The 19,351-nt window shown below is 41.5% G+C and overlaps 1 pseudogene; it reads right to left on the reverse strand.

Annotated features, from left to right (window-relative positions):
* Positions 1-8,940: 8,940 nt before the first annotated feature.
* Positions 8,941-9,059, reverse strand: LOC134934083 (5S ribosomal RNA; annotated as a pseudogene).
* Positions 9,060-19,351: the final 10,292 nt, after the last annotated feature.

Below are 19,351 nucleotides of genomic sequence, written 5' to 3' on the forward strand. Positions count from 1 at the left end.
TGAATGTGAGGCCCCCAGCAGAGAGAGCAGCAGCAGAAGTAGTGTCAGAGGGCGTAATCCACGTTTCAGTAATGGCTAGTAGGTGTAGGGAGTTGGAAATGAAAAGGTCATGAGTGGGGACCAGTTTGTTACAAACAGATCTGGCATTCCAGAGGGCACAGGATAGGGGGTATGAGTTTGTGGGAGAGATGTGAATGAGATTATCAGGGTTGCTGTAGCGATGAGGAGAGATTAACTTTGAGGGCAGGGATGATGAGAGAGTAGTGATAGTACGGGTGCCTGAGCTAGGAGGGGAAACTGCAGGAGGTGGGCAGGGAGGGAGGTCAGTGTGATGTGGATGGGGGTGTGGGGAGGTGACAGAGAAGGGAGGGTGGTAGCAGGGCTGAGTTTTGGGGTAGCAGGACCATGGGGCAGACGTGAGTGAAAGTGGGGTAACAGGAAAGGAGGGGGAAGGAAACAGAGGGATGGAGGGGAGACAGAGGAGGTGAGAGAGGAGGAGGTGTAGGAGACTAGGAGGGAAGGATAAAGTGATTAGGTAGACACTGAGTGATGTGGGGAGTATAAGAAAGCCTTGACATCATGTTTAGTAGGTAAATAGGTTGAGGGAAAGTGGAAGGAGGAGTGGAGGCTGTAAGGGATTCAGAGCTGAAGAATTGCAGAAATGCAGATGAGAAAAGCAGTGTCAGCTCGATCGGTGTAGATTTAGTATGAAAATAATCAGAAGCGTAGATAAAGTGGGTGTTGAAATGTATTTGGACCGTGAGAAATAAAAAGATTGTGAGGTTTAAGAAGCAATGGTAATTATGTTAGATTTTGTAAGTGTTTGCAGGTAAGATTGCATTGGTGCAGCTGTGCATTAAAAACAAAATTACAATAATACAGATACAAGCATTTGTTGGTGAAATGGATGGTTTGTGAAATGTCCAAGTAAGGTAGTTCCGTGCTATTTCATCAGATGCAACAATCAGGAGGTGAGTGATCTGAACAGTAAGTGACTCACATTTGTTATTAGTTCCTCTGTTTTCTTTGTTTTGTTAGATTGGTGTGCTTCTGTTTTTCTTCTTTTTCACTTTGATTGAACGCTGATGGAACGCTGCTGTTAAGTGTCAATTTTATCACATTTTGATAAAAATGTAGCAATGTCCTGGGAACGCTTCCCCACTGCATGGAGAGATATTTCTCTCCCATGACGAAATGCAAGCAATGCCGGAGATCCATGTAGACGCCACTGCGGCTTTCCAAGATGGCAACCAAGCCTTCCATGCTGCCTGACACAGAGCAGTCAGCATGCCAGCTAGCCCCACTGACTAAGGCTCCTCCACCCCAGCCCAGAACTCATACAGAACATGGGGGGTCATTCCGAGTTGTTCGCTCTGTAAATTTTTTAGCATTGCAGCGATTTTCCGCTTAGTGCGCATGCGCAATGTCCGCACTGCGACTGCGCCAAGTAAATTTGCTATGCAGTTTGGTATTTTACTCACGGTTTTTTCTTCGGTCTGGTGATCGTAATGTGATTGACAGGAAGTGGGTGTTTCTTGGCGGAAACAGGCAGTTTTATGGGTGTGTGTGAAAAAACGCTACCGTTTCTGGGAAAAACGCGGGAGTGGCTGGAGAAATGGAGGAGTGTCTGGGCGAAAGCTGGGTGTGTTTGTGACGTCAAACCAGGAACGACAAGCACTGAACTGATCGCAGATGCCGAGTAAGTTTGAAGCTACTCAGAATTGCTAAGAGGTGTGTAATCGCAATTTTGAGAATCTTTCGTTCGCAATTTTAAGAAGCTAAGATTCACTCCCAGTAGGCGGCGGCTTAGCGTGTGCAAAGCTGCTAAAAGCAGCTTGCGAGCGAACAACTCGGAATGAGGGCCATGGTAAGAGCAATTAAGTAAACAATAGCACCCATGATAAGCAGACTGACAGCTTTAAGCACTCCATTACTGAATTGAAGGAACATTTAACACAGATTACCCAGAGAGTAGGCCAGGCTGAATCCCAATTGCGAGCAAAATTTCATGATGTCAAAATTTAAAGTCACATACTGCTGATTTACAGAGGTCTTACTATGTGATGTCTAATAAACTGGATGACCTAAAAAACTGATCTAGTAGGAATAACTTAAGGCTGATAGGACTCCTGAAGACAATTAAGGGCCCAGCGTTATACCACATTGTACGGAATACATTGTCTGCTTTGCTGGCAAAGTTAGACATGGTCAAAAGTTTAAGAAGCTCTAAAGGTTGACAGTCAAAAGTAAAACAGAATCCAACAATCAACAGGGTCAAAAGGACAACAGGCAAAAGGTTGACAGGAAAAAGTTTGACATGCATATGGTCGACGTGTTTTTTAGGGCCTTTACTAATCTTGTGACGAGAGAGGCAGAGCGGAATGAGCCACTGAGGCCGAAGCGTGGCAAATGAAGTGAGCCCACGCGGGGCCGCATTTTAACAAATATATTTATGTTTTTTTGTTTCAACCTTTTGTCCTTTTGACTGTTGACCTTATGGTGTAGCTCTAATAACTGTCTATATTTTAATGTCTATCTTCTGAACCATATCTATCTATCTATCTATCTATCTAATCTATCTATCTATCACCTATCTATCTATCTATCTATCTATCACCTATCTATCTATCTATCTATCTATCTATCTATCTATCTATCTATCTATCTATCTATCTATCTATCTATCTATCTGTCTTTCAATCTATCTGTCTATCTATCTATCTATCTATCTATCTATCTATCTATCTATCTATCTATCTATCTATCTATCTATCAAATCTATCTATCTATCATCTATCTATCTATATATCATTTATATATCTATGTCTTTCTGTCTATATATCTGTCTATCTCTTTATCTATCTATACACAGAATATACTTATTTAGCAGGCAAATTCAAGTGAGTTACACTGTTTAGGTAACACAAACTCCACTAAAATGTAAAATGTTGGACATATATGAAATATTTATGAACAGGACACCGGGGCGTTTACACCTTTATGGGAGTGCCGGCTGAATTGGATCTTTATATATATATATATATATATATATAAAGTGACAAGGAATGCACTCACCAGGCTTCTTCAATAGTGAAAATGAGATTTCTTTAATTCAGCTCACATGATTTACAGGGTCTGGGTCAACGTTTCGGTCCTCTATGGAACCTTTGTCAAGACCAAAATTTTAGGCTGCCATCTCCCCTGCACACATCCTGCCTGTGGAGCTATAAATACCCTAAGGGACAGCCCACCAATTAATTCCCAGCCAATAGGGATCTCGTGTCTATTATTTGCAGCAAAATACTAGTGTGATGTCCACCAAAAAGCCAAGACCAGTGTGTATAGGTTAATAACTACAAGCAGCAAAAAGAAATGAAAAAGGCAATAATGAAATAACCATACAGAAGATAAATGGAAGCAGTTCCCGGCGGTGGAACGCACGCCACCACCGTGGAACGCATCACGCTTCCTGTCACAGAAAGCGCACTTCCAGTCGCGCGTCATCTGACATAGCACGCGTCATCCCGCTTCTCTTAGCAACCTGCCCGGCATGTATCACTAGGATGCAATGCCTGCTCTGGCGCAGGAGACAGGGGTTAGGTGTAGCAGTGGGTAATATTGCAGAATTACATCATTACAACATGTCAGGGCTGGTGCTGTCAAGATAACACCTTACCCAGAAAAGTTAGTGAATATACACACTGACATGCAAAGCTGCCATCAAGTCATCAAAAATAGTAATACAGTATATCGTACAACTAAAAATAAGTGTATAATTATGAGATGAAAAATGCAATGGATATATCGGTAGTTATATAGGCTTCCCACGTTTTTTATAGCTCCTTAATTCCAAAACATTCCAAGAGCAGCAATGCAGAAAAGAAATCCTTAGTCAAGTGAGTACATATAAACAACACACAGATGAGTCCTCATGTTCAAAGGTATATAAACACAAAGATTCACTTATCATAAGACAAAAAATTAAATACTAAATATTAAAGCCTGTGGGTCAAGGGGTGCCATGTAGCCACGGGCAGCAGGCTCAACGGTACCAGAACAACCCAGCACGGTCAGGATAACGGAAAAATAGAAAAAATAGAGAAAAATTTATAGAAAATGGACGTAGCTCTATATGAACATATGGAGCGGATTCTGTTCATTGAGTCCTTTAGGGGACACTGTCCAGAGAAAGTGGATCCAGTAGGCTTCTCTCTTTAATAGGAGCTTGCCCCTATCGCCACCCCGTTGTAATGGTGGAACCCAGTCAATCATCATGCATCTTAAAGTTGAAAGTTGATGTTGAAGTTGCAAGAAGTGTGCCGCGACAGGTTTGTCAGTTTTGCCGGTTGAGTGTGCCAAATGAATTGAGGATTGGTGTTGGTTCATTCTCTCATGGAACGGTCTGATAGTCTTACCAACACTTTTTCCTTGTCACTTTTTCTATGTTTGAGACAGCTTCTGGAGGGGACTGATCTCTGGCTATTGCATCCCAGCAGTTGTGACAGTTCAGTATGCGAGTGCAACTTCTCTGGATCTATATATTGGGACATTTATGTGTTTCTAAGTTGGCACCCATGTTTATTCTGATTGGAAAGCTCAGAAAATTGTTGAAACTGTACTTTACATTTTGAATTTTGGAATATTTGGAATATTTTTGAATTTTTAGTCTGCAGTAAATCTGTTCTCCTTTTTTGCACTGTCTTGTAATTTTTGTTTTTTGTTTATTCTTATTTTTTTTTTTTTTTTTTGTGGGTCAGGGTGTGCCTGCTTGTTTGGGTCTGTGCTGTTTAACATACTCTATCATTTCCTATTGTGAAGCATGACACTTGCCCTCGGCATATTAGATGAACAGTCTCTGAGTGAGGCTGAGAATTTGTTGGTCAGCCTAACAGATGATGGGGCTGAGAGGGTTTTATTTAATCAGGTTGACTTTGATGATTTGCCTGTGCAAACACCCCTAGACTTATATCACAAACTACACCATTTACGGAGGAGAGAGGTTGATTTAAGCCTTCACGGACAATTTTTGTCTGAGTACTTTAGTAAGAAAAGAATACCTAGAGGGTTTCACATTAACAACACGCCCACTATTGGGAGGAATAATCCAGCATTCTGTGTTAAATGGTGTGGTGTGCTTAACAAATGTTCACTGGACTTACTCGTATTAGTGATTGAAGAGGTGGGTGTGGAACTTAAAAAAGTTAAAGGTGAAATTGAAAGCTTTGAAAAATTCCGGGGGGTAGTTTTGCGATCTGACAAAACTGATAACTGGATCAGTAAGATCCAGGAACAGGTTGATAAGTACAGAAGTGATCTATTGTCCTTTAAAAGAAAGAAGTGTGAGACTGTCGAGATTGATTATCAAAGACATTCTGTCTATAGGTGGTTATCAGGCGGGGACCATGGTAAATCTAGATACCAGGGTCGTCTGTTAGGATTTAAAGGTAGAGGAGGCAGATTACACACTTCTAACAATTACCAATCATATTCCTCATCTGACTCTGATTATACAGACACACTACCGCCCTCTGGTGCCTTATCCTCATCCTCTTTTATAGGCCCCGATACCAGATAAAAAGAGAGAAAAATACGGGAGGCCCCACCCGCGGAGGGGGGGGCTACAAAACCAGGCGGAAGAGGCAGGAAAGGCACCAAAACCTAATCTTTAACTTGTCTGACCATCAACTTACGCGGGCAGAGACTTCCCTACTCAGTAAAGGGTTGTCTTTTGTACCCACCAGTAAATTTAGACTTTTTCAATGGTCCATTGAACACTTTAAGATGGGAAGACAATTAGGATTACGTGAGTTTTTTGACAACAAACCCTCTAAATCTGCTGTCATGTCCAGTGAGACTTCCTCCATAATGTTTAAAAACCCCAGCACCTTCGATCCCGTCTCTAACAATTTTAGTCTACGTACCTTCTTATGTTTAGTACAGTCTGATGTTAGCGGGTTTAATGAAGCAGGCAGTGGACATTGCTCCAATCTATCACATGACGAATGGGTGGCTCTTAAGGGTCTGAGAAACGACACATCTCTTGTGATTCAGAATGCCGACAAGGGTGGTGCAGTCGTTTTACAGAACTTTTCCGATTATGATGCTGAAATTAGGTCACAATTATATGACCATGTAACTTATACACTTGTTGATTATAATCCCATCCCCAGAATTAAGCGTGTTGTCGATGCCTCTCTGCACTCTGCTTTCCAGAATGCATGGATCACTGAGGAGACTCTTGAATACCTTACAGTTAAATTTTCAGTTTGTCCTGTTTTATATACGCTCCCTAAAGTCCACAAATCTACTGTTAAGCCCTCAGGGCGCCCCATTATATCAGGTCGAGGTTCGCTTCTGCAACCACTTGCTATATTTGTTGACCATTTTCTACAGCCCTGTGTGAAATCCATGACTAGCTACGTTAGAGACACCAGTGACTTTTTAAAGGGTATCACCTCATTGTGTGACATTTCCTCTGACTGTTACCTTGCCACTCTTGACGTCAGCTCACTTTATACTGCCATACCTCATGAGATAGGGTTTAGCAGCTGTGAGGGAGGCATTAGTGAATGGCCCTTATCAGGGACCACCCACTGAGTTCATGTTAGATCTGATTGGTCTTGTTCTATCACACAAACATTTTCAGTACCAGGATGAATACTATATTCAACGGACCGGGACTGCGATGGAGTCGAATTTGGCTCCAGGGTTCGCCAATTTGTACATGGCCAAATATGAAATTGAGTACATCCAGGCCAAGTTTGCACAACACCTGATTTATTACAAAATATATAGAGATGACCTGTTCATGGTTTGGAAGGGCAGCATTGAGTCTTTTGAGGACATGGTCAGTGAGCTCAACGGGCTGGACACCCCAATTTGATTTACTGCAGCTATAGACGACGTGTCTATTAATTTTTTGGATGTTACCAATTATAAAAATCCTCCATGCTTGGAGTACATCCTGTTCAGGAAACCCACGGACCGTAATACCTTGCTATGGGCTACCAGTCATCATCCAGAGAGGTTCAAATCCAACTTACCTGTCTCGCAATTTTTAAGAGTTCTTAGAAACAACTGTGATGGGAGTATGGCAGAATAACAACTCAAGGAGTGTGCCGAGCATTTTGTGGAACGCGGTTATAAAATGAAAGTTATCTCTTACTGGTTAAAGTTCATAGACTGCATTATACAGGGGATACCACTGCTCACAGAGCCACTGGGTCCGAACGCATCATCTTCAAAACTAGTTGCAAGACTAGATTACCAATTGTGCAAAAATTGGTAAAGAAGAACTGGCATTTCATTAAAAGTGATCCCAAATTCAAGACCATAGGTTCGGCGCTACCCCTATTAAGTATACAGCGTGGGAGCAATTTGAAGGATATGCTCCTCAGACCAACAATGAAACCCGCTGTGTCCAATAAGGACCAATGGCTGAATAAACAATATGGCTGCTACAGGTGCTTGCAATGTACCACTTGCAGATCCATGACAACTGGGCAGTTCTTCAGCCATCCGCTTTATAGCACAAAGATAAAACTCCTACACCACCTGACATGTATGATGGATCACTTCATCTATTTTCTGACTTGTCCCTGTCGGAAGATGTATGTCGGTAAGACTATCAGACCATTCCGTGAGAGAATGAACCAACACCGATCCTCTATTCATTTGGCATACTCAGCCGGCAAAACTGACAAACCTGTCGCGGCACACTTCTTGCAACTTCAACATCAACTTTCAACGTTAAGGTGCATGATGATTGACTGGGTTCCACCATTACCCCAGGGTGGTGATAGGAGCAAGCTCCTATTAAAGAGAGAAACCTACTGGATCCACTTTCTCTGGACAGTGTCCCCGAAAGAACTCAATGAACAGAATCCGCCCTATATGTTCATATAGATCTACATCCATTTTCAATACATTTTTTATCTATTTTCTCTATTTTTCCATTATCCTGACAGTGCTGGGGTTTTCTGGTACCATTGAGCCTGCTGGCCATGGCTACATGGCACCCCTTGACCCACAGGCTTTAATATTTAGTATTTAGTATTTAATTTTTTGTCTTATGATAAGTGAATCTTTGTGTTTATATACCTTTGAACATGAGGACTCATCTGTGTGTAGTTTATATGTACTCACTTGACTAAGGATTTATTTTCTGCATTGGTGCTCTTGGAATGTTTTAGAATTAAGGAGCTATAATTACAGTGGGAAGCCTATATAACTACCGATATATCCATTGCATGTTTCATCCCGTAATTATACACTTATTTTTAGTTGTACGATATACTGTATTACTATTTTTGATGACTTGATGGCAGCTATGCATGTCAGTGTGTATATTCACTAACTTTTCTGGGTAAGGTGTTATCTTACTAGCAGTGGGAGAAAAAGAAAGCTCTTGTGTGGGCGCACTCTTAGAAAAGGAAAAAGAAAATTCTTAGATAGAAAAAGATTATGTTAAAACATAAGTTTATTAATTAATTATTTAAGAATAATTATCCTTCTACGATCCTAAAGAAAAATGCACAAAGAGTGCAAAGAGATTTATTACAAAATTATGTTAAAATGTTCTGGTCTGTAAATCATAAAGAGAAGATTTAGAAAGGTCGCAGACACTGTATAGTCTGACACCCGTTTCTCCTGACCAGTACAGATAATCTGTATTAATAGGACCCACGGAGGAGGTCGGTGTACATATTTTATCATAGAAAGACTGAATACATTGGGTCAATACTAAACACTTTGTTAGTTACCCATGAAATCATATGGCATAAATTCAGATTGGATGTCTGGCTGTGCTCATGAGAAATAGATCCTCATGAAGGAGGATATAAAAGGAAAGAAAGAAAAATAAGAAGAGGCTGAAGAAAGTGTAAATAGTGGTGATACTGCTGTTGGTGTCCACCCTTCAGAGGAAGGGGAATAGTTCCTGTCCTACAACACCGGGTATTCCCAGGGAGTCTCCCCTCGTGGTACTAACCCAGCCCAACGCTGTTTAGCTTCCAAGATCGGACGAGATCGGGCACAAGAGGCGTGGTATGGTAGTAGGAGGGATATCTACCAATGAGAGTGCACCTATATATGAAAGTATAAGAAGATAGAAAAATAGGACAGGTAATAGGTGGATCTACTTTCCACGTTAGGCAGAGTAAAATGACTGTCACACCGTGGCGCCGTGTACCCTGAATCGGGGATGAGAGTCCACTAGACAGTAATCAGTTAGAAAAATGAAGAAAGAAAGTATATAGATGGAGTTAAATAACCATTCAATATTATGGAAATATACAATGACGAAGAAAAAAATCAAAGTGAGTTACAAAAACCAGAGACAAACTGACTATGCAGTCTTTGTATGCATTCAATATTAGACAAAGATAAATAACCCGTGCGCGATTGAAAATGGGGATTGCTGCATCTGATAAGAATATTGTGTGAGGCTGATATAAGAAAAACAGAAAGTAAGTGATCACAGGAATAAGCACTTATAATAAAGTATATTGCTTAAGGCCAATAGAATCATGTAGTATCAAAAATTTAGGGATCACCCTCTAATCACCCAGACAGATGAACTGGGTTAAACACACAGAGTCATTATTATTGTGTGTGTAGATACCTCCTAAGCGATATATGAATATATCATGCATCAACAATGAGTGCCTATATTAGAAATTAAGCACATTCTAGGCTTATGTTGAAAGTAAAGACCTATAGAGACATCTAGTCAAAAAAATAATAATATAGCGATTATTGATGTTGGCAAAAAAGCCAAAATACTCAAAAGATCAGACGCAGCAGGTGGATGATAAATAGAGAAGCCTCCATGCGCAGGTCCCGCTGTGGAATCCGTAGAAAACGCGTTTCGCCCGCGGGCTTGTTCACTTCCGGGATCTCACAGCTGATTGTGCATGCAGGGTTTAAAAGGCCCTGTCGTATGTGTAGCAGCCAATCAGTTTCGAGGACAATGGTTACGTGGGCGGGAATAGGGAGACTGACAACAAAAATAGCCACAGAATACATGGTATAACTAGGTAAAGGGGATGCGCCTGTGGGGTGGGCGGGTTACGGAGCGTGATGACGCTCCGGAGGTATATGTCTTCTCATAGGTTGGGGGCGACGTCACTGAGGGGGATGTGGCTATAAGGTGGACGGATTACGGAGCGTAATGACACTCTGGAGGTATATGTCTTCTCATAGGCTGAGGGCGGCGTCACTGCTAGTGAGATAATAAGACGCCATGATGGAAAAGGGAATGCCAGGTCTAAATGCGCCCATGAAGTGGGCGGATTAGGGGACATGATACCGTTAGGGAGATATGTAGTCACAACATACAGTGAAAACGGCGCTACAGTTGAAGAGATAAAGTAGCGCCATGTTAAAAGTAGGTAAAGCCAAAAAATAATTAATAATAATAATACATGGTATAACTAGGAGAAGGGGATGCGCCTATGGGGTGGGCGGGTTAGGGAGCGTAATAACGCTCCGGAGGTATATGTGCTCTCATAGATTGGAGGAGACGTCACTGAAGGGGATATGCCTATAATGTGGGCGGGTTACGGAGCGTAATGACACTCCGGAGGTATATGTCCTAACATAGGCTGAAGGCGGCATCACTGCTAGTGAGATAATGTGGCGCCATGATGGAAAGGGGAATGCCAGGTCTGAATGCGCCCATAGAGTGTATAGAACAGTGTGGGACAAGGGGAGATTGGGATATTGTGCAGTGATATGAATTAAAATAACCTATTGTTGGCCTAATGTAAAAAATTATAAAAGGAGGTGTAAAAGTGACTTAAGTGATGAGTGAAAAATGTATTAAAAATATACGGAATTATAAAGATTAATTGATAATGTGAAGAATGAAAAGACTTTTATAAGGTGAATAGATATGTTGTGAAAGTGAAACAGGGGAATGGATAATAGTGGTGGGGTGCTGGTGAAGAGGCTGGGAACTAAAACCTAAGGTATCGAGGGCTATATAATATAGTTGTTAAGAATAAAGATTACTAGTAGTAAAAGAATGGCAGAAGAGGCTAAATGTTATGTTATTACCTTATTGGTGTCTAAATAAACACTGGAGTGAGTGAATGACAGGGGAGGAGGAGGGAAGTGATGATGGAAAATAGGAAAAGGTGGGGGATATCGACTGAGGTGGAATAGAACATGGGATTAATAATTGGGGATTGGGAATTGGAAGCATTGTCCCAGTGCAACATGGGTAAACTATAACCATTGAGGTACTGGGTGAGAAAAATATTGAGGTAGTGAGGAAACGAAGAAATGAGAAAATTGTTGGTATGATGGTAAAGGGAATAGTGAGGACGATGCTAATTAGAAAGGAAAAGGGAAAAACATATGGCATATATAGAGAAGGGAAAAAAAGAAACAAGTTAGTGACATATTAGGTAACAGAGACTGGTGAAGCAACTCTAGGTAAAAAGTATAAATATTAAGATGAGGAAAATTAATATTAACCATTAAAAATGAGAGCTAAAGAAATATGAAATTGTATGTATTATAAAAAGACACTGTAATTAATGTTTTCATTGAGTCCGTCAGGTCGAAGACTCCCAAGCCGAAAAATCCATTCGCTCTCTTTCTTATATAGTTCTTTAGTCAGATCACCCCCACGTACGCCCAGATGGATACGGTCTAGACCAAAGACTTTTAGTTCTTTGGTAGAGCCCTTGTGCTGAACGTAAAAATGTTTGGCGACTGTGGTAAGTTGTTTCATACGTGTCATGTCTTTAGATGCGTTCCGAATATTCCCCAAGTGTTCCAAGGTCCTTTCTTTTAATTTGCGAGTGGTCATACCAACATATTTGATATTACAACTGCAAGTAATGCAATAGATTATTGCTTGGGTATTGCAGTTGAAGAAGTGCCGTATCTTTGTTGTTAGTCCATACTTATCAGTGACTATGTTGGTTTGTAATATGTGTGTACAAGCCTTACATTGGCCACAGGGGAAGGGACCTGGTGTGGCTGTTTTCTTGCGTGTTGATGTTATTAAATGGCTCTGAACCAACTGGTCCTTGATGTTCCTGGATCTTCGCCAGCTCATCTGTACTGTAGGGCCAACAATCGGAGACAGGACAGGGTCCATTCGGAGTATGGGGAGATGTTTAGTAATGGCCTCTTTCAGCATCTTCCATTCGGGACAGAAAGTGCCTATGAATCTGATTGTATCCTCTTTGTCTGAAATTTTTTTGTTGTTAGTCCCAAAAATCAGACGTTCCCTCTTCACCAAAGTAGTGGCCTGGTAGGCTCGTTTTAGAGACCGTTTACTATAACCCCTGGCCAGAAGGCGATTGGTAAGTTCCCAACTTTTGCTTTTGAAGATATGATCCTCAGAACAATTACGTCTGAGTCTAAGATATTCCCCTTTGGGTATATTCTCAATGGTGGGGGGAAAGTGCGAACTTGTTTGAAAAAGGAGACTGTTGGTCGCAGTCTCCTTGCGATACAGCTCTGTTTCTAAGAAGCCTGTGTGTGATTTGTACACATTGAGGTCAAGGAAAGGAACCCTCTCTGTGCTGACTGTGTAAGTCAGCTTGATGTTCAAATGGTTGTTATTGAGTAATCCGATAAATTCCATTAGCAGGTCCTTTTCTCCATTCCAGATGATAAAAACATCATCGATGTATCGTAACCATAAAACCACATGGTTGGTATACTTCTCATTGCTTGAACAGAAAACCTGGAAGTGTTCCCACCATCCTAAAAATAAATTAGCGTAAGTGGGGGCGCAGGCTGCGCCCATCGCTGTTCCTCTTATTTGTAAAAAGAAATGGTCCTGAAAAACAAAGTAATTTTTAGACAGAACAAAATCTAATAGGACCAGGAGAAACTCAGAAAAGGCACTCAAGCCTCCTTGATCCAAAAAGTATTTGACAGCTTGAATTCCGTGATGGTGATTAATACTCGTGTAGAGTGATTCTACATCTAATGTAACCAATAGGAAATTATCTTCACAGTATATATTGTGTATCTTACGTATTAAATCAGACGTGTCTTGTAGATAGGATGGTAATGATAGGACAAAATCCCGGAGGTGAAGATCAAGAAAACGGCTTGGTTGTTCTAATAAACCACCATTACCAGACATTATAGGTCTTCCAGGGGGTACAGACACATCTTTATGTACTTTAGGAAGTAAATAAAGCGTAGGTGTTTTGGGGTTCTGAACTGTCAAGTATTTGAGTTCTGATCTTGTGATAGTGCCTTGGGTTGCTGCATTCTGTATTAGAGAGGTATAGATTTGCAAGAATCTCGTGGTTGGATTGCTGAGGAGTTTCTTATAGCAGGAGGTGTTATTGAGTTGTCGTTGTGCCTCAGTGATATACATATCCCGTGGCCAAAGTACAATATTACCTCCTTTATCAGAAGGTTTAAAGATTACATCGTGCCAAGTTTCCAAATCTTGTAACGCTTTGCGTTCATGAAATTTGAGGTTCTTGGGGAAACGGTGGATACCCTGTCTGATTTGGGCATATATATCGTCGAATTCCTTGGCTACTCTATTCAAGAAAACCCTTATCTCCGGGTTGTTATTATCCGGAGGAAAGAAGGTAGACTTAGGTCTGCATTGGGGTCTATATGAGGCAGATGCATCCATAGTGGATTCCGCTTGTAGTTCTTCCAGATCTTTGATCGCATTCAGATCCTCCATCGTGAGTTCTGGAACGGGGCTGTCTTCCGCCTGTATCCCTTGCTGTCTGTTGAAGAATTTTTTGAGGAGGAGTTTCCTACCAAAGAGTCGAAGATCTTTTTCCCAGGAAAATCTATTGAAAGACCTGGACGGTGAGAAGGAGAGTCCCTTAGTAAGTACTGACATATGGTCGGGAGAGAGGGATCTAGTGGTTAGATTGATAACCTGCAGGAGATTGTTGGAATCTATCTCACTGTTTTCCTCTGCCGAGCCGGATATCGTGCCTGCCTTGGTGGATCCCAGTCTGAGTTTCTTCTTGAGGCACAACGACAACTCAATAACACCTCCTGCTATAAGAAACTCCTCAGCAATCCAACCACGAGATTCTTGCAAATCTATACCTCTCTAATACAGAATGCAGCAACCCAAGGCACTATCACAAGATCAGAACTCAAATACTTGACAGTTCAGAACCCCAAAACACCTACGCTTTATTTACTTCCTAAAGTACATAAAGATGTGTCTGTACCCCCTGGAAGACCTATAATGTCTGGTAATGGTGGTTTATTAGAACAACCAAGCCGTTTTCTTGATCTTCACCTCCGGGATTTTGTCCTATCATTACCATCCCTCAGTGGCCGTTTATCACGGATGAATTTTGTCCTCTTGCGATCCACTATAGTCTGTTCCTTTCCACTCGCAAGTGACAACCTGAAGAGTGAATGGGAGACAGTACTACTAAAGTGTTCCCATGAATTACTTCACCTCCTGGTGAAACACGACACTCTCCTACTTGATCAGGTTGAAAAAGAGATAGACGAAATTGGCAAGACTTTGGAAATCTGGGAGAAGGACACACATTTTCAAGCAGCTTTTGAAAAACACAAAAAAGAGATCGAACAATATGAACAGACTATAGTGGATCGCAAGAGGACAAAATTCATCCGTGATAAACGGGACTTTGCAAAAGGGGATATCTTCAGGTGGAATCCCGTACCCCCAAGCAGAAACCGCCCACTGAGGGATGACCCTACCATTTCGGAATTTGAGTCGTCTACCAGCGGTGAATCAGCAGGTGAAACCTTTGAAAATCAAGAAGATTACGCCAGCTTTCATCCTCGTTTTTTAGGATCAGGTCAGAGATCGAGAGGCCGCGTCAGAACTCGAGGAAGACAAGGAGAGGGGGAAAGGAGAAACGACGGAAGAAACTCAGACTGGGATCCACCAAGGCAGGCACGATATCTGGCTCGGCAGAGGAAAACAGTGAGATAGATTCCAACAATCTCCTGCAGGTTATCAATCTAACCACTAGATCCCTCTCTCCCGACCATATGTCAGTACTTACTAAGGGACTCTCCTTCTCACCGTCCAGGTCTTTCAATAGATTTTCCTGGGAAAAAGATCTTCGACTCTTTGGTAGGAAACTCCTCCTCAAAAAATTCTTCAACAGACAGCAAGGGATACAGGCGGAAGACAGCCCCGTTCCAGAACTCACGATGGAGGATCTGAATGCGATCAAAGATCTGGAAGAACTACAAGCGGAATCCACTATGGATGCATCTGCCTCATATAGACCCCAATGCAGACCTAAGTCTACCTTCTTTCCTCCGGATAATAACAACCCGGAGATAAGGGTTTTCTTGAATAGAGTAGCCAAGGAATTCGACGATATATATGCCCAAACCAGACAGGGTATCCACCGTTTCCCCAAGAACCTCAAATTTCATGAACGCAAAGCGTTACAAGATTTGGAAACTTGGCACGATGTAATCTTTAAACCTTCTGATAAAGGAGGTAATATTGTACTTTGGCCACGGGATATGTATATCACTGAGGCACAACGACAACTCAATAACACCTCCTGCTATAAGAAACTCCTCAGCAATCCAACCACGAGATTCTTGCAAATCTATACCTCTCTAATACAGAATGCAGCAACCCAAGGCACTATCACAAGATCAGAACTCAAATACTTGACAGTTCAGAACCCCAAAACACCTACGCTTTATTTACTTCCTAAAGTACATAAAGATGTGTCTGTACCCCCTGGAAGACCTATAATGTCTGGTAATGGTGGTTTATTAGAACAACCAAGCCGTTTTCTTGATCTTCACCTCCGGGATTTTGTCCTATCATTACCATCCTATCTACAAGACACGTCTGATTTAATACGTAAGATACACAATATATACTGTGAAGATAATTTCCTATTGGTTACATTAGATGTAGAATCACTCTACACGAGTATTAATCACCATCACGGAATTCAAGCTGTCAAATACTTTTTGGATCAAGGAGGCTTGAGTGCCTTTTCTGAGTTTCTCCTGGTCCTATTAGATTTTGTTCTGTCTAAAAATTACTTTGTTTTTCAGGACCATTTCTTTTTACAAATAAGAGGAACAGCGATGGGCGCAGCCTGCGCCCCCACTTACGCTAATTTATTTTTAGGATGGTGGGAACACTTCCAGGTTTTCTGTTCAAGCAATGAGAAGTATACCAACCATGTGGTTTTATGGTTACGATACATCGATGATGTTTTTATCATCTGGAATGGAGAAAAGGACCTGCTAATGGAATTTATCGGATTACTCAATAACAACCATTTGAACATCAAGCTGACTTACACAGTCAGCACAGAGAGGGTTCCTTTCCTTGACCTCAATGTGTACAAATCACACACAGGCTTCTTAGAAACAGAGCTGTATCGCAAGGAGACTGCGACCAACAGTCTCCTTTTTCAAACAAGTTCGCACTTTCCCCCCACCATTGAGAATATACCCAAAGGGGAATATCTTAGACTCAGACGTAATTGTTCTGAGGATCATATCTTCAAAAGCAAAAGTTGGGAACTTACCAATCGCCTTCTGGCCAGGGGTTATAGTAAACGGTCTCTAAAACGAGCCTACCAGGCCACTACTTTGGTGAAGAGGGAACGTCTGATTTTTGGGACTAACAACAAAAAAATTTCAGACAAAGAGGATACAATCAGATTCATAGGCACTTTCTGTCCCGAATGGAAGATGCTGAAAGAGGCCATTACTAAACATCTCCCCATACTCCGAATGGACCCTGTCCTGTCTCCGATTGTTGGCCCTACAGTACAGATGAGCTGGCGAAGATCCAGGAACATCAAGGACCAGTTGGTTCAGAGCCATTTAATAACATCAACACGCAAGAAAACAGCCACACCAGGTTCCTTCCCCTGTGGCCAATGTAAGGCTTGTACACACATATTACAAACCAACATAGTCACTGATAAGTATGGACTAACAACAAAGATACGGCACTTCTTCAACTGCAATACCCAAGCAATAATCTATTGCATTACTTGCAGTTGTAATATCAAATATGTTGGTATGACCACTCGCAAATTAAAAGAAAGGACCTTGGAACACTTGGGGAATATTCGGAACGCATCTAAAGACATGACACGTATGAAACAACTTACCACAGTCGCCAAACATTTTTACGTTCAGCACAAGGGCTCTACCAAAGAACTAAAAGTCTTTGGTCTAGACCGTATCCATCTGGGCGTACGTGGGGGTGATCTGACTAAAGAACTATATAAGAAAGAGAGCAAATGGATTTTTCGGCTTGGGAGTCTTCGACCTGACGGACTCAATGAAAACATTAATTACAGTGTCTTTTTATAATACATACAATTTCATATTTCTTTAGCTCTCATTTTTAATGGTTAATATTAATTTTCCTCATCTTAATATTTATACTTTTTACCTAGAGTTGCTTCACCAGTCTCTGTTACCTAATATGTCACTAACTTGTTTCTTTTTTTCCCTTCTCTATATATGCCATATGTTTTTCCCTTTTCCTTTCTAATTAGCATCGTCCTCACTATTCCCTTTACCATCATACCAACAATTTTCTCATTTCTTCGTTTCCTCACTACCTCAATATTTTTCTCACCCAGTACCTCAATGGTTATAGTTTACCCATGTTGCACTGGGACAATGCTTCCAATTCCCAATCCCCAATTATTAATCCCATGTTCTATTCCACCTCAGTCGATATCCCCCACCTTTTCCTATTTTCCATCATCACTTCCCTCCTCCTCCCCTGTCATTCACTCACTCCAGTGTTTATTTAGACACCAATAAGGTAATAACATAACATTTAGCCTCTTCTGCCATTCTTTTACTACTAGTAATCTTTATTCTTAACAACTATATTATATAGCCCTCGATACCTTAGGTTTTAGTTCCCAGCCTCTTCACCAGCACCCCACCACTATTATCCATTCCCCTGTTTCACTTTCACAACATATCTATTCACCTTATAAAAGTCTTTTCATTCTTCACATTATCAATTAATCTTTATAATTCCGTATATTTTTAATACATTTTTCACTCATCACTTAAGTCACTTTTACACCTCCTTTTATAATTTTTTACATTAGGCCAACAATAGGTTATTTTAATTCATATCACTGCACAATATCCCAATCTCCCCTTGTCCCACACTGTTCTATACACTCTATGGGCGCATTCAGACCTGGCATTCCCCTTTCCATCATGGCGCCACATTATCTCACTAGCAGTGATGCCGCCTTCAGCCTATGTTAGGACATATACCTCCGGAGTGTCATTACGCTCCGTAACCCGCCCACATTATAGGCATATCCCCTTCAGTGACGTCTCCTCCAATCTATGAGAGCACATATACCTCCGGAGCGTTATTACGCTCCCTAACCCGCCCACCCCATAGGCGCATCCCCTTCTCCTAGTTATACCATGTATTATTATTATTAATTATTTTTTGGCTTTACCTACTTTTAACATGGCGCTACTTTATCTCTTCAACTGTAGCGCCGTTTTCACTGTATGTTGTGACTACATATCTCCCTAACGGTATCATGTCCCCTAATCCGCCCACTTCATGGGCGCATTTAGACCTGGCATTCCCTTTTCCATCATGGCGTCTTATTATCTCACTAGCAGTGACGCCGCCCTCAGCCTATGAGAAGACATATACCTCCAGAGTGTCATTACGCTCCGTAATCCGTCCACCTTATAGCCACATCCCCCTCAGTGACGTCGCCCCCAACCTATGAGAAGACATATACCTCCGGAGCGTCATCACGCTCCGTAACCCGCCCACCCCACAGGCGCATCCCCTTTACCTAGTTATACCATGTATTCTGTGGCTATTTTTGTTGTCAGTCTCCCTATTCCCGCCCACGTAACCATTGTCCTCGAAACTGATTGGCTGCTACACATACGACAGGGCCTTTTAAACCCTGCATGCACAATCAGCTGTGAGATCCCGGAAGTGAACAAGCCCGCGGGCGAAACGCGTTTTCTACGGATTCCACAGCGGGACCTGCGCATGGAGGCTTCTCTATTTATCATCCACCTGCTGCGTCTGATCTTTTGAGTATTTTGGCTTTTTTGCCAACATCAATAATCGCTATATTATTATTTTTTTGACTAGATGTCTCTATAGGTCTTTACTTTCATCATAAGCCTAGAATGTGCTTAATTTCTAATATAGGCACTCATTGTTGATGCATGATATATTCATATATCGCTTAGGAGGTATCTACACACACAATAATAATGACTCTGTGTGTTTAACCCAGTTCATCTGTCTGGGTGATTAGAGGGTGATCCCTAAATTTTTGATACTACATGATTCTATTGGCCTTAAGCAATATACTTTATTATAAGTGCTTATTCC

The sequence above is a fragment of the Pseudophryne corroboree genome, chromosome 1 (assembly GCF_028390025.1).
Source record: "Pseudophryne corroboree isolate aPseCor3 chromosome 1, aPseCor3.hap2, whole genome shotgun sequence".
Taxonomy (NCBI): domain Eukaryota; kingdom Metazoa; phylum Chordata; class Amphibia; order Anura; family Myobatrachidae; genus Pseudophryne; species Pseudophryne corroboree.